The 16,243-nt window shown below is 35.4% G+C and overlaps 1 protein-coding gene across 2 annotated transcripts in view; it reads left to right on the forward strand.

Annotated features, from left to right (window-relative positions):
- LOC121373218 (CTD small phosphatase-like protein 2-B) overlaps positions 1–16,243 on the forward strand; it is a 53,907-nt gene that overhangs the window by 266 nt on the left and 37,398 nt on the right. The window lies entirely within an intron of this gene.

Below are 16,243 nucleotides of genomic sequence, written 5' to 3' on the forward strand. Positions count from 1 at the left end.
TACCGTAACTTGTAATAACTTTCGTCTACTCTAGTTGGTTCCCTTGTTGACACCAAACTATCTTATGTTGTTTATTGTGTCCTATAGTCTTTAGTTTGTCATCTCATTGTATTTTGGTTTACGTTTCTGGTCCAAACGTCGGCGAGTAACGCACGAAATGTTGACCTACATTCGTGTGAGTTTTACAGTTACTCGTTGGCTCCTCCCACTGTTTGGAACTGTCAGACGGTGTTCGATGATCGCAGCGTAACAGACGCGAGCCGTCATAACAACAGGTAGCCGTAACTACAGGTTGTTTCTCGCGCTGTCCTGAACAGTTCTGGGTTATTAAATAATTACAGTACATGTCTGTTCATAAACCAACATAAATGGAATCGTAAAGTTCGCCAAATTATTATGTTGATTAATATTACAAACAATGCTGACTTGTTACTTAGAAAATATTATAAATATTTTCCACCGTGACATGCGCTTTTTTCTTTTTCATTTAAAAAAAAATAAAAAAATAAAAAATATCTTGATTTTGTGCAGTATATTAATAAGTACAAGTTTCATTTCAATAGCTGTCTGAAAAAACAGGCTGTATAATGTATTGAAAATCATGATTTAGAAAAAAAAGTTTTAAAGTGACTGTACTGCATTTGCTGCTATTATAACATGTTACAAAGTATCAGGAGCTTATTAATAACAAATTTTTAAATGTTTTTAATGTTTTATTTAATGACACATTCAACCCATTTTATTTATGGTTTTATGGTGTCGGACATGGTTAAGGACCACATAGATATTGAGAGAGGAAACCTGCTGTCGCCACTTCATGGACTGCTCTTTTCGTTTAGCAGCAAGGGATCTTTTATAGACACCATCCCACAGGGTAGTACATACCACAGCCTTTGATATACCAGTCGTGGTGCACTAGCTGGATAATAGCAAAAAGTACATATGATACATTACATACATAACAAATAGATGTTGAATGTTTTGAATTTCAATACAATGTTTAAATGCTTGTCCTCATGTTTATATATCTCAAACTCAGTTGATAGGGAGCAGGCCCGTACCCTGGGGTGGGTGGGCAGGGGGGCCAGTTCTCTCCCCCCCCCCCCCCCACGAGAATATTTTTTTTACCCCACAAAATAGCATACACATCTTAAGATTTAATTTGTATAGTGTTTCATTTGTTTATAAAAGTAGTGCCCCCCCCCCCCCCCCCCCCCCCCCACCACCAGATTTTAATCAGGGTATGGTCCTGGAGAGAGCACTTGCCGAATGGGCTTGCGTCGTAGGATTGAAATTCCCCAGTGGACCCATTCTCTGATTGTTTTTTTTCCTCATCCCGACCAATACACCTCAACCATTTTATTGATAAATTTATAGCCGATGATTAATTAATCAATGTGCTTTAGGTTTCTTTAAAATATATTAATTATTATTGATAATGTGATACTTTTTAATTCCGTGAAGTGGATTTAGTTTTTTCGTAAGGTGTATCATAAAATATTGTTTGTTTCTGGTTACCCGACCAACCCTAATTTGAACCTGCGACCCTAAAACTTTTTTTGTATATCCAATTTTTTATTTATTAATATAACAACGATTTCCACGAAAACATTCCAAAACTATCACAAGCACTAATTTGGTGTCATTTAGGGGATAACCCTACTGTGTTTTCCAATTTGCAGACGTATATCGGTGGTTTTACTGTCGCAAATTTAGTTTTATTGGCGACCCGTTAGCCACGAAATGTTTTCTTCTAACAATTGATTGATGGAGTTACTTCCCTTCAAATTGAAGTTCGGTAACTTTCGTGAGATATCGTGCGAAGAGTCTGAAAATTGTTTTCACGAATATATGCGATCTTTTCCGATTTACTCAACATCTAGCATAGCGAGGTGTTCCGATTAATAATAATAATAATAATAATAACTATATTTAATGATTTACTCCAGCAACAAACTGGCCTTGTAGAAATTTAGTGACCTTCTGATAAACTAGGGGAGGGAATGTTTACTGATACTGATACTGCCAAATCATATGATTAAATATGTCGGTAAGATCTCGATACGTTTCGTTATTTTTTGTAAGTGGTCACTGGAAACTTCGTGGGTTTCCGCTAAAAAAGTTCATGCTGACTAGAAAGAAAACGTGACGTCATATTCATGAATATGGCTGCGTGCAGACGTTTGCCGAGCAGTTGTGTGGCAATCATTTTTTAAAAATGTTATTGCTGGACAGATAAATATAGAACCCTTCTTTTCAGTTTTCATTAAAAGAAATTGTTATAACTTATTTAATGGTTTCTATCCAATTAACGTTCAACCAAGTCTGTCCTGGACCAGTACAGATGTTAAGTGTTAGTATGAGAGTAAACCTTCTGCCTATTATTAAACAGCAAGGGGTCTTTTGTATGTACTCTCCCACAGATAGTTAAGCACCATGTTGCCCTCAAAATCAAAATCCCTTGCCTTTTATAAATTTATAAGTTGCCCATGTAAAAAGAAGCCTTTAAACACACCTATGTGGATAGTACTACATATTTCCTTTTTTTAATTAAGTTATGAAATAGATATAGAAAATAAAATGGCCAATAAGTTTTTGTCCTTTTGAAAATTGTGTAATGGAAAAAAAACACCTTATATTTAAAACTGCACATAAAATATGCCCCCAAAACGTCACTTTACCATGCCTTACTTCATTTCTAGGGAATACACTGTGATGAATGGTATTGTTGGTTTGCATAATGCATTTCTATACATGCAGAGGTTATTTTGGATACCGGTAGTCAACAACTTTATTTAATATCCATAAATAAAATTATTTTCCAAAATAAAATGTTTTTCCTACCTACCTACCCTATATTTTTCCAGCATGTAATAGGAAACAAGTAATTTATTTTTTTTGGCCTAATTGCTTTCCATAAACTACTGATTGGATTTTTGCTAAACACTTGTACACGATAATTCTTTTTAAATGATACTATCAGGGCTGGGGTAGGATGTGGCCCAGTGGTAAAGCACTCGCTTGATGCACGGTCTATTTAGGATCGATCCTCATCAGTGGCCCCATTGGGTTATTTCTCGTTCCAGCCAGTGCTCCACAACTTGCTGCTAATCGAAAAGAATAGCCTATGAAGTGGCGATAGCGGGTTTCCTCCTACTATATGTGTGTTGTCCTCAACCATAAGTCTGACGCCATATAACCGTAAATAAAATGTTTTGAGAGCGTCGTTAAATAAACCATTTCCTTCCTATCAAAGCTAACTCCGGGTGAGCGGGAAATTTTGCTACGTTATATATATTAAACTTCCACATTTTATAGATACCCAGTTATTTTGTAATAAAATATCTTTTAATGCATGAAATTCTTTTGCCAAATTAATATAAAATTTGCCAGCTCTTTTTGCTACGTTATATATATTAAACTTCCACATTTTATAGATACCCAGTTATTTTGTAATAAAATATCTTTTAATGCATGAAATTCTTTTGCCAAATTAATATAAAATTTGCCAGCTCTTTTTGCTATGTTATATATATTAAACTTCCACATTTTATAGATACCCAGTTATTTTGTAATAAAATATCTTTTAATGCATGAAATTCTTTTGCCAAATTAATATAAAATTTGCCAGCTCTTTTTGCTACGTTATATATATTAAACTTCCACATTTTATAGATACCCAGTTATTTTGTAATAAAATATCTTTTAATGCATGAAATTCTTTTGCCAAATTAATATAAAATTTGCCAGCTCTTTTTGCTACGTTATATATATTAAACTTCCACATTTTATAGATACCCAGTTATTTTGTAATAAAATATCTTTTAATGCATGAAATTCTTTTGCCAAATTAATATAAAATTTGCCAGTTCTTTTTAAAATTGACAAGTGGCGAATTTGGCGAATGGCAGAGCCAGCCCTGATCCTGAGTGTATATATATATATATATATATATATATATATATATATATATATATATATATATATATATATATATATATACTTTTATTAGATAACATTTAGTGAAATATCGTAAAATATCACTAAAATAAAAGAGTTATCAGTCACTCAATGACAATAATACATTTTAGAGTGAACATTTCACTATTTCACTCCAAAATGTGTTATCGTCACTGTAGAAAGTGTTAACTTTACTGTACATAAGAAAGCCTTGATAGCAGCAAACATAGGACCAACTTTTTAAAAGTTGAAAATTTATTTTAAATGTCTTTAAAGAAACTATTTTATTTATTTAATTATTTATAAAATTTTTGTTATATAGTCTTCCATCACTCCAGAGGACAGACAATATTTTTAAAGGTGCAGTCAAAAATTTAAACTCCCATTATCCCTTTGTTATTCTTTTTTGGATTAAAATAAAATTTCAAAATAATCTTTTGTATGTATGAATTTCCTGTTCCAAGTCGTACCCCCGATCATATCGCAGGTCGGACTCGGGATGGGCGTGTTCGAAACCCTAGTGGTATATGAGCATGTTAAACCAGTTACTTACCTACCTACTCGGACAATATTTCAAAATCTAAGTAACTGGAAGTTGGTATAAATGCAATTTTTTACTTTGCAAATTGACACAGTTTGCGCATATGTTTTGTTGTTTACACCTTGATGAACCTAGAAGAAATAACAAACAATCCTTAATTTAATGAATTCTTTATTTAGCTTGCCTTTCCTTTGTCCCCCCCAACAACTCCCCCAAAATTCTTTTAAAATACTAGTGATATTGGGGATGGTGGCTTACAGGAAATTGGTTAAAACAGTATTTATTTGGCACAACAATATGGGATTGGTCAACATGCTTAACCTACACACAAGTATATTAAGACCTCCCTGCATTTTACAAGCGGATACATATTAATATATAATAGATTCCGATTTTGGGGATATTTTTTTATTTAGTGTTCTGCCAGAATCATAAACATGAAATCATAAAGTGATATAATTAGATTTTTTTTTAAAGTAATTAATTTCATTAATAGGTGGCAGGTGGCAATTTACAACCACCACATTTACAACTGGCTGGTTCAGAACAGGCTTGTAGAATTTTTTTACAAAATCCTCTAGCCATGGGATCAGTGATTTAAAACATTTACTAGCCACAATTAAAAATTCACTAGCCTTACTTTACTTTAAATTAATACAATTTTACTAAATAAAGTAATAATCTGATATGTCACCTAAAGAGGGAGATAGAGCTTAAGAACACTAACATTGGGGGGTGGGTGGGTGGGGGGGGGGGGGGGGGCCTGGATATTCATATTTACAAAATAGACTTAACAGCAACTCTTTTTTTTTTTTACTAGCCGTTGGGCATGGCAATAGTAGTTATTTACTTGCCCAACATTGAATATCACTAGCCATGGGAGTAGGGCTACCATAATCTAGAAGCCCTGCCTGGCATGGCAATAGTATTAGTAGTTATTTACTTGCCCAACATTGAATATCACTAGCCATGGGAGTGTGGCTACCATAATCTAGAAGCTGTGTTGGGCATGGCAATTATAGTTATTTACTAGCCCAACATTGAATATCACTAGCCATGGGAGTAGGGCGACCATAATCTAGAAGACCTGCAGTAGATAAACTATATGCATATGTATGCAGGCTACATGTACCAACTTTCCTCAAACAGTCTCCTCTGGACTCTATGCAGCCCTTGAAATTCGGACAAGTTTGCTACGGCAGTTAAGTGCCGTCGCAAATAAATTTTGCAACAGCACTACGGCGGCAATTTTAAAGGAAAGATTAATGCTGTTAAAACTATTCATCTATGATCCACTGCAGTAATAATTGGCATTGCTGATTGCCAACGTGAATTTTGAGGACTGTCTATGGAAATTTTTTGCCAGAAAATTATTTGAGAGTATGTAATGAAAACAAAACAGATTATTAACTACCCCTACTAGGTAGTTATGGATTCAAAATGTTTTGAAATTGGATGCTGCATTTCAGATATACTTTGACAAATTATAAACAGCATTTCTCTTACTAAGATCTTTCTAAAATTACCAAAATATATCCATTAATTTTCAAGATTATTTTAGGGTACGTACATGTAATTTTGCACTCCGTACCCTCTGGCAGAAATATTGGCCGGTGTAGTGGTTAAGACATCAGACTCAAGGCTGAGAGGTACAGGGTTCACAACCAGGTACCGGCTCCCACCCAGAATGTGCTTTAACCACTAACACTCTGAACAGGACCAACAGCCCAAATAGCTGAGGTGTGTGCCCAGGACAGCGTGCTTGAATCACAGAAATAAATTGAAATTTATTATAAATAAAGAGCCTTCTATTTTCAAACAACGAACCCCATGTACACAACGCCAGTAATTAAGAAAATATCCACGGCAAAAAAAAAAAGTCATTAAAAAACAACTGAATATATAGCCCATGGCAAAAACGCGTCATGGAGAATTAAAAACTACAGCATTGCAGTGTTCGAGATTAACAGTATCCCCGATATCCCGGGGATACCAGAATTTAATTTTGGATACCAGACCAGGGTTTTTTTAATCCTGCATTTTCATTTTTCGCTGAAACAGTGAACGTCAGTCATTTACTGTAGTTAGGTAACAGTATTTTCGAGCTCGTATCCAGTCTAATGCTATGCCGTAAAAATATCTCCTCCAGCTCATACCCAGTCTAATACTACACTGGAGCAATAGTGAGGTAGCAATAGACTGGGAACCGCTAAGTCTCTATTGTTTTTGTTGGATGTTTCCTCCCTTCAAATTTTATTTGAGATATTGATTCCACATATGTAGGACATTGATACAGGTAGCTTTATTATTAGTAATGTCGGAAACACTATATTAATATTAATTTATGTGATTATTACGCAAAAATAGATGCAGCAAATCTTTCTGCAGATTATGTTTGATTGCCAATTTCACAAATTCCACGATTTCGATTGCGGTGTAGCAATAGACTGGGAATGAGAACAGTGTCGTCCAAGTTTATTACGATGTTATTTATGAATTTCATTTAAGTGGGATACTAAATTCTCAGGTGGGATACCAGATTTTGAAATGTTAGTATCCAACTGGGATACTGCCAAAAATGTTTTAATCTTGAACACTGCATTGCTGATAGCGGTGGTCAGTTGTAGGGATTCTGAACATATATGTATTTTCATATATGAACTCTTAACAAATGATTCATTTTGTAACCTGGATACTGCAGGCAAGATATCTCACACGATGGCACCTGTTAGATACTCTGAAATATTAAAATCAGACACCCCCCCCCCAAAAAAAAAAAAAAAAAAAACTAACACTTTCACACATGAATATTATTTTATTTATTTATAAAAGGTTAAGTAAAAATATGTGAGTATTAAAACTAAAAATGTGTACCCCCTTAATTAACATGGTTTTTGTAAAAAAATAATAATCGAGTAGTCAGAAGATTAAATAAATAATTACCATATCACCGATCAAATAAACTAAAAATGTGTATCCCTCAATGTGGGTTTTGTAAATAAAATGAATCCAGTCGTCAGAGGTTTAAATAAATAATGATCATATCACAGATCAAATAAATAAAGGTTAAATAAATAATTACCATATCACAGATCAAATAAACAAAAGTTAAATAAATAATGATCATATCACTGATCAAATAAATAAAAGTTAAATAAATAATGATCATATCACTGATCAAATAAACAAAAGTTAAATAAATAATGACCATATCACAGATCAAATAAACAAAGGTTAAATAAATAATGACCATATCACAGATCAAATAAATAAACGTTAAATAAATAATGATCATATCACTGATCAAATAAACAAACGTTAAATAAATAATGACCATATCACAGATCAAATAAACAAACGTTAAATAAATAATGACCATATCACAGATCAAATAAACAAAGGTTAAATAAATAATGACCATATCACTGATCAAATAAACAAAGGTTAAATAAATAATGACCATATCACTGATCAAATAAACAAACGTTAAGTAAATAATGACCATATCACTGATCAAATAAACAAAGGTTAAATAAATAATGACCATATCACTGATCAAATAAATAAAAGTTAAATAAATAATGATCATATCATCGATGAAATTAAACTAAAAATGGGTACAGTAGTCAGACGGTTAAGTAAATATTGACCATATCAGCAATCAAATAAACAGGTTAAGTAAATGATGACCATATCACAGATTAAATAAACAAAGGTGAAATACAACATGATCATATCACAGATCAGCTTAATTACTGAAAGTGGATTAGTGTTGTTTACATGTATGTAGTTGTCGCGATTGTATGTGTATGTATACACCTGGCTGGCAGGTTGCCAGGGTTGTATAGTGGAGATTCGATTCGCCCCGCCCGCACGTTTCTCTTCCTTGTGGTTTGATCAGAGTTGGAAATCCTGGCTATTTTTAGCAACCAGGTCGCTTACTCGTGTGTGTATTGATCTGGCTGGTGATACTGGGCCAGGCTGGTGACTGTAGCCGGTGGACGGTGATTAGGCTCTCGGATGATGATGTCACACATTTCAGTGCATCTCACATGTCTTTACCTGTGCTCCTAGCTGGACACACATCAACCCTCTTTCAAAAGGCCATGGTATGTACTGCCCTGCCAACAGTTTTCAAGCATTTTCTGTACACAGTTTTCAAACATTTTCGGTGTGGGTTGCTTCTCTCAGATGATGATGTCACACATTTCCGTGTATCTCACATACCATATCGTAACCGGTGCTCCTGGACACACATTAAACTTCTTTCAAAATGCCATGGTATGTACTGTTCTGCCAACAGTTTTCAAACATTTTCCGTGTGGGTTGCTTCTATCGGCTTATGATGTCACACATTTCCGTGCAAGAAAAAAAGAAGTTTGGTTTGTTTAATGACACCACTAGAGCACATTTGTTCCATTAGTTGCAAGGAATCTTTTATATACACCATCCCATACACAGGATAGCACATACCTTGATGTATGATACACTATATCTGGAACGAGAAATAACCAAGTAGGCACATCTAGATTGACCGCGCATCAGGTGAATGCTTTACCACTGAGTTACGTCCCACCCCCACATTTCAGTGCATCTCACATGCCGTAACCTGTGCTACTGGACACACATCAAACCTTCTTTCAAAATGCCATGGTATGTACTGTTCTGTCTACACAGTTTTCAAACATTTTCAGTGTGGGTTGCTTTTGTCGGCTTATAATGTCACACATTTCAGTGCATGTCACATATCGTAACCTGTACTCCTGGACACCCATCAAACTTCTTTAAAAATGCCATGGTATGTACTGTTCTGCTTACAAAATTTACAAAAATGTTTTTCGGTACACAATTTTCAAACATTTGTTTTGTGTGGTTTACTTCTCTCACCTCATGTCACACATTTCTATGCAAGAAAAAACGTTTGTTTTGTTTAACGACACCACTAGAGCATATTGATTTATTAATCATTGGATATTGGAATGAATGTTCAATGACACCCCAGCACAAAATACAGATCGGCTATTGGATGTGAAAGATTTATTAATTTTGACATATAGTCTTAGAGAGGAAACCCACTACACTTCTCCATTAGTAGCAAGGGATCTTTTATATACACCATCCCACAGACAGGATAGTACATACCACGGCCTTCAATATATACCAGACGTGGTGCCCTGGCTGTAACGAGAAATAATCAAGTGGGCCAACTGACAGGGATTGATCCCAGACTGACTGTGCATCAAGCGAACTCTTTACCAATGGGCTGCGTCCCGTTGCCACATTTCCATGCATCTCACATGCTGTAACCAATGGGCTGCGTCCCGTTGCCACATTTCCATGCATCTCACATGCTGTAACCAATGGGCTGCGTCCCACCCCCACATTTCATCTCACGTGCTGTGACCTGTGCTTCTTGACCCCCATCAAGCCTATTTCTATGGGAAAGTGCATGTAAAAGATTTCTTGATCGGGAAGGAAACAATGCACTCAACACATTTCATTTACGTCAGACATATGGTTAAGGACCACACAGATATTGAGAGAGGAAACACTGTCACCATCCAAAAAACACTGGAACTAAAGTCAGGGTTTCTACCAAAGGGTAAGACAGTTAATGCACCATATCAAAAAAATTCTGCAGATTTCGCTTTTTAAGTTAACCTTCTGACAAAATTAATTACCCTTATCATTACTGTATAATATTCTGAACCCTAAACCTAACCCATTTTCTTTCTGGGAGACAGCAGGTACACACAGCACACACTGTAAATATATTCAGTTCCATAGCACCATACACAAATATTTCTTTCTGGCAGATATTAAAGTTGATATTAAATTTTATTTTAACTTATTTTCATGCTTATATCCAATGAAGGTGCAAGCACACTGTCCTGGGCACACTCCTCAGCTATCTGGGCTGTCCTGGCTTGGTTGGCTGGTTGTTAGCAGGGCTCTGGCAGTCGCCAAATTCGCCAACTGCGAATTTTAAAAACAATCGGCAAATTTTATTATAAGGGCCCCCCCCCCCCCCCCCCCCCCCCCCCCAAAAAAAAAAGAGTTGGTGATTGTCCTTTTGATCACACAAATCAGGGTAGGGGGGAGGTATTTATTTTTATTTTTTATTCTGATAAAAAACTTTATAAATCCCTGGAGACCATTTTGTTTGCGGGAGTAGCAGCCAACAGCGCATGCGCCTGGATGTTGTAGTTCCTTCACTGGCTGCCAGATGGACCTGGTGATGGTTTAACCCGTTGAATTGCTGCTATCTTGACACATTTTTAACAGTTTTTAAAAAAATAAAAAATATAAAAAATTCAAAAGCGGGTGCATTTTTCAGGTACAGACGGGGACGATCACCAACTCTTTTTTTTTAATTTGGGCTAAGTTGGCAAAATAATTTTTTACTACATTTTATTAGAAAATAACAGTTTTTCAGCCATTTTAAAGTTTAATAGATATGTTGGCGAAACTTCGTATTAATCTAGAACTAGCTCTGGTTAGTGAGAGAGAAGAGGGTGTACGTAGTGTCACAGTTACCCACTGAGTCGTTAAAACTTGGTCTGGGCGGGAGCCGGTACCGGGCTGCGAACCCAGTACCTACCAGCATTATGTCCGATGGCTTAACCACACCACTTAAGCTGCTTTGATATTAAATTAATAATTCTATAGTAGTACGATCCATTCTGGTTGGCTACATATTTTGCCGTCTGGTTTAAATTTCGAAACTCTTGTAGACTGCAGGATAGCTGAGCCAATAAAGGGAGTACCTGAATTAAGTACAAATAGGCTAATCTCAAAACATTTCACCTCAAAATCCATGGAATGTTAAAGAGACAGATCCTAGTTTTTAAACATTACGGTATATTTTTCACTATTAGAGCCGTTTATGATCACTGAAATGAAATATTACTTATATTTTATTGTTTAAATTATCCATTTCTGTACAACCGGAGTGTTTCTGTCATTCTGGTATTTCTAACACCACAAAACGATTTTTTCATATTTTTAAAAACGCACATACGTCTGAGAAGTAATGATTATTAAGTCGCGTTTTAGTCTATTTTTAAAAGTATTTCAAAGTCACAGACTCTTGTTTCACTCTGTTGTATCCACATTTGTTAAGGGTTGTAAATTAATCAAACTTAGTGTCCATTGTTACGGGTTGAAACTAGGGTCCAGGTAAAAAAATATGCTGTAGTGTTTAAAAACTAGGGTCTGTCCCTTTACACTGTAGTTAGATTAAAATAGCCTGAACTACATTTGTGAATATGTACAAAGTTCTATTTATCAGCTATTAGTATTATTATTACTGCACAGACATAAAGTGTGTTGTGAGATCTAAATCCCTGATTGGTTGTAATCTGTTATCAACCAATCCACATGTATGTAGTTTTTTAACAATGCCTTAACAACTTATTATACAACATGGGTTACCCTGTTACAGTTTTATTTAAATAGAAATACATTCCTACATTATAATCAGGGTTCTCGCTGCTCCATTTAAATAATAATATTAAAACTTTGATCGCTTCAGCAAAACCGGAACTGCCCGTGAATGTCAGACAGATAACACCTCCGGTTCAATTAAAAGACGAGTCTGCTTGTATTTTGTATAAACGTTTTTTGCACTTTTTTCCAGATAAAATAAGAAGTATGTTTTTCCACAAAGTCAACCAATACACAACAATATAGTAACCATCCCACCCCCCCTTTTTTTTTTAGCTTTTCCTTCATTGTTTTTTTGGTGTGTTTTTTGAAGGGTGTGGTGCCGCGCGGCCACACTCCTTTAATTTTCACCCAGCGAGAACACTGTTATAATAATTATATAGGAATAATAAATCATTATTAGGCGAGTGTTTCGATAACATTGATTATGTTATCAACCAGTTAACAATTTCATGCTTTAAAACAATCATTAATGATATCATTATATTACAACATGTGCCACGTTGTTACAGTTAAATTTAATTACATGTTTTTCCAATATATTATTATGATAATAGAGCGGGATTGAGGGATTGTTTTTTTGATGTTCGTTACAATCTGTTATCAAGCTATAGTTGACCATTTCATGCTTAACAATCATTAATGATATAAAATTTATATTACATTTGCTATCTTGTTATATTTTATTTAAATACATGTTCCAATATATTATAATAATAGTACTAATTCAAATTGAGCGTTATTGAAGGATTGTTACAATCAGTTATCAATCTGTTGTTAACAATTTCATGCTTAACAATCATTAATGATATAAAAAAATTATATATTATAATAATAGTACCGTTAAAAAAATGACCGTTTTTGAAGGATTGTTTTGTTGATGTTTGTTACAATCTGTTATCGAGTTGTAGGTGTGAACTGACAGGTGTTGTGACCTCTTTCCACCATTCTTCACATTGCTCTCACAACGCATGGACCAGCCACACTCAATAGGTTTCAGCACTGTGCCACACAATTCATTGAACAGTAATATTTTAAATAATTTTATCATTTGGAAATTGCAATACTAATTCAGCTGATTATTACTGGTATTCAGTGTGTTCAAAATCCTAGTGGTATATGAGCATGTTAAACTAGTTACCTACCTACTGGTATTAAACATCGGATTGGATAAAATTTATCAAGTAAAGTGATTTTAGTAAGAGTTTCTATGTCTTGCTCACCGCTATTGGAATTGGGTTTGTACACACAAATTCTGTTTTCCATTGGCTGGGTGTTAAACCCAAAGCCATATGACAGCTAATCTTTCTAAACATATTTTGAGGGTACGTAATAAACACAAAACAGAACATAAGTGCCCCTCCAAAGTGGACTTGGGTTTGAAATCTTAAATGAAACAGCAGTTCTGTTACTAAAATCTTTCTCAAAATTCTAAAATCTTTCTCAAAATTCTAAAATCTTTCTCAAAATTCTAAAATCTTTCTATTAATTTCCTACATTTTAGGGTACGTAATTTGTTTTTCTCTCTCCATCTCTTTTCCTCCCTCCCTCCCTCCCTCCCTCTCTCTCTGGGCTGAGCCGTGTGTTTATACACAAGTTGGTGTACGGAAGTCTGGTTATTGGACTCTATTTAAGACAGGTCACTGGGCTGAGTCATGTGTTTATAAATACAAGTTGGTGTACGGAAGTCTGGTTATTGGACTCTATTTAAGACAGGTCACTGGGTTGAGCCGTGTGTTTATACACAAGTTGGTGTATGGGAGTGGTTATTGGACTCTATTTAAGACAGGTGACTGGGCTGAGTCATGTGTTTATACACAAGTTGGTGTACGGAAGTCTGGTTATTGGACTCTATTTAAGACAGGTCACTGGTTTGAGCCGTGTGTTTATACACAAGTTGGTGTATGGAAGTCTGGTTATTGGACTCTATTTAAGACAGGTGACTGGGCTGAGCCGTGTGTTTATACACAAGTTGGTGTACGGAAGTCTGGTTATTGGACTCTATTTAAGACAGGTGACTGGGCTGAGTCATGTGTTTATACACAAGTTGGTGTACGGAAGTCTGGTTATTGGACTCTATTTAAGACAGGTCACTGGTTTGAGCCGTGTGTTTATACACAAGTTGGTGTACGGGAGTCTGGTTATTGGACTCTATTTAAGACAGGTCACTGGTTTGAGCCGTGTGTTTATACACACGTTGGTGTACGGGAGTCTGGTTATTGGACTCTATTTAAGACAGGTCACTGGGCTGAGTCATATGTTTATACACAAGTTGGTGTACGAGAGTCTGGTTATTGGACTCTATTTAAGACAGGTGACTGGGTTGAGCCGTGTGTTTATACACAAGTTGGTGTACGAGAGTCTAGTTATTGGACTCTAGAAGACAGGTGACTGGGCTGAGCCGTGTGTTTATAGACAAGTTGGTGTACGAGAGTCTAGTTATTGGACTCTATTTAAGACAGGTGACTGGGCTGAGTCATGTGTTTATACACAAGTTGGTGTACGAGAGTCTAGTTATTGGACTCTATTTAAGACAGGTCACTGGGCTGAGTCGTGTGTTTATACACAAGTTGGTGTACGAGAGTCTAGTTATTGGACTCTATTTAAGACAGGTGACTGGGCTGAGCCGTGTGTTTATACTCAAGTTGGTGTACGGGAGTCTAGTTATTGGACTCTATTTAAGACAGGTCACTGGGCTGAGTCATGTGTTTATACAAGTTGGTGTACGGAAGTCTGGTTATTGGACTCTAGAAGACAGGTGACTGGGCTGACAGTATTGATCTCGCACATTGATCGCGTCGTCGGTTCAGTGCATGCCGAATCGTCACAGCCCCTCATTGCCCATCACAGCGCTGTTATACCCACACTTTATTCATTGATTTTCTAATATTGATTAATCCCGCCATTCAGCTTAAAACCATCTGTAAGCAACGTTACATCTGAGTCATATTTAATCATTGCCCTATTGCTACCAACAGATTTCTAGCCTCAAACACACTGTGATGAAGGCACTTTATTTTTAAGTGGTAAATTATATGCTACTTTCTAGTAGGATATATTGTTTGTTATGAATGTCAGCCTGTTCCGTTTGACTATATATATATATATATACCTGGCCAGTGTTTCTGCCAGAAAGCCATTTTTTGGGTATGGCACTACGGAATTGAATGCAACCACAGTCAACAAGGGGAATGGGGGGCCTTCCCCAGAAAGAAAATGGGTTAAATTTAGGGTTAATGGTTAAGAAAATCATACAGTAATGATAAAAATAATTAATTTTCTCAAAAGGTTAACTTTGAAAAAAGAAAACCGGCCAAACATTTGGTTATGGTGCCATACCCGTTTTACCGTCTGGCAGAAACCGTGCTGCCTGTAAGAAACATTGGCCATTTCCTTCGTGGTACTGGACAAATTGTTCCATGTTTGTTGTATGAATGTCACCCTGTCTGTTTTGACTGGTACCTAACTGTCTGTCTTAGCTTGTTCTATTAATAATTATTACTTAATTACTTATATTGTCGAATGACGGTACAAGGTTTTTATCTTTTTAATTATATATATGTATGCTATTTTCTAGAAGCATAATGTTTATTATGAATCTCAAACTGTCCTGTCTCACTTTGTATTTGTGTCTTCGATTGCTCCATTGTGATTACTATATTATTGGCAAATGATGACACTATAGATTTTTATCTTGTAAATTATATATGCTACTTTCTTGAAGCATAATGTTTATTATAAATGAATGTTGGTGCGTCTTATTTGACTTTTGGGTCTTTCTCAGTGGGTACAAAAAAAAAAATCTGTTGAATTTCACCTCTCTATGTTTTAGATATACAGTGGACTCTGTCTAAACTGGACTCACTTGGTACCGTCTAAATAGTCCGGTTTAAATAGAGAACCGATTTAGACAGAGTTCATCCAGAGTTATGATTCTTGAATGATCGCCAACTCGCGATCAACAATGTCATTTGAACCCATGGATGGTTGGGAAACACAGTCATACAAGCCATACTTGCAATTGATTATTTCACAGACATAAAAAATATACTTAAATATACTTAAAGGGACATTCCTGAGTTTGCTGCAATTTTTAAGATGTTATCGACTAACAGAGACTTTTTAATGATTGTAATTACATATCAAATATATTTTTCTGCATAAAATATTAGTGGCTGCATATTAAACGTGTTTCTGGTCGTTCTAATATTTGTACTAGGTTAAATTTCATTTTATTTTTTAAAACATTATTTATTCGTACTTAAGAAATTATTTGAATACAAAATCCAGATCTAA

The sequence above is a fragment of the Gigantopelta aegis genome, chromosome 5 (genome assembly GCF_016097555.1).
Source record: "Gigantopelta aegis isolate Gae_Host chromosome 5, Gae_host_genome, whole genome shotgun sequence".
Lineage (NCBI taxonomy): Eukaryota > Metazoa > Mollusca > Gastropoda > Neomphalida > Peltospiridae > Gigantopelta > Gigantopelta aegis.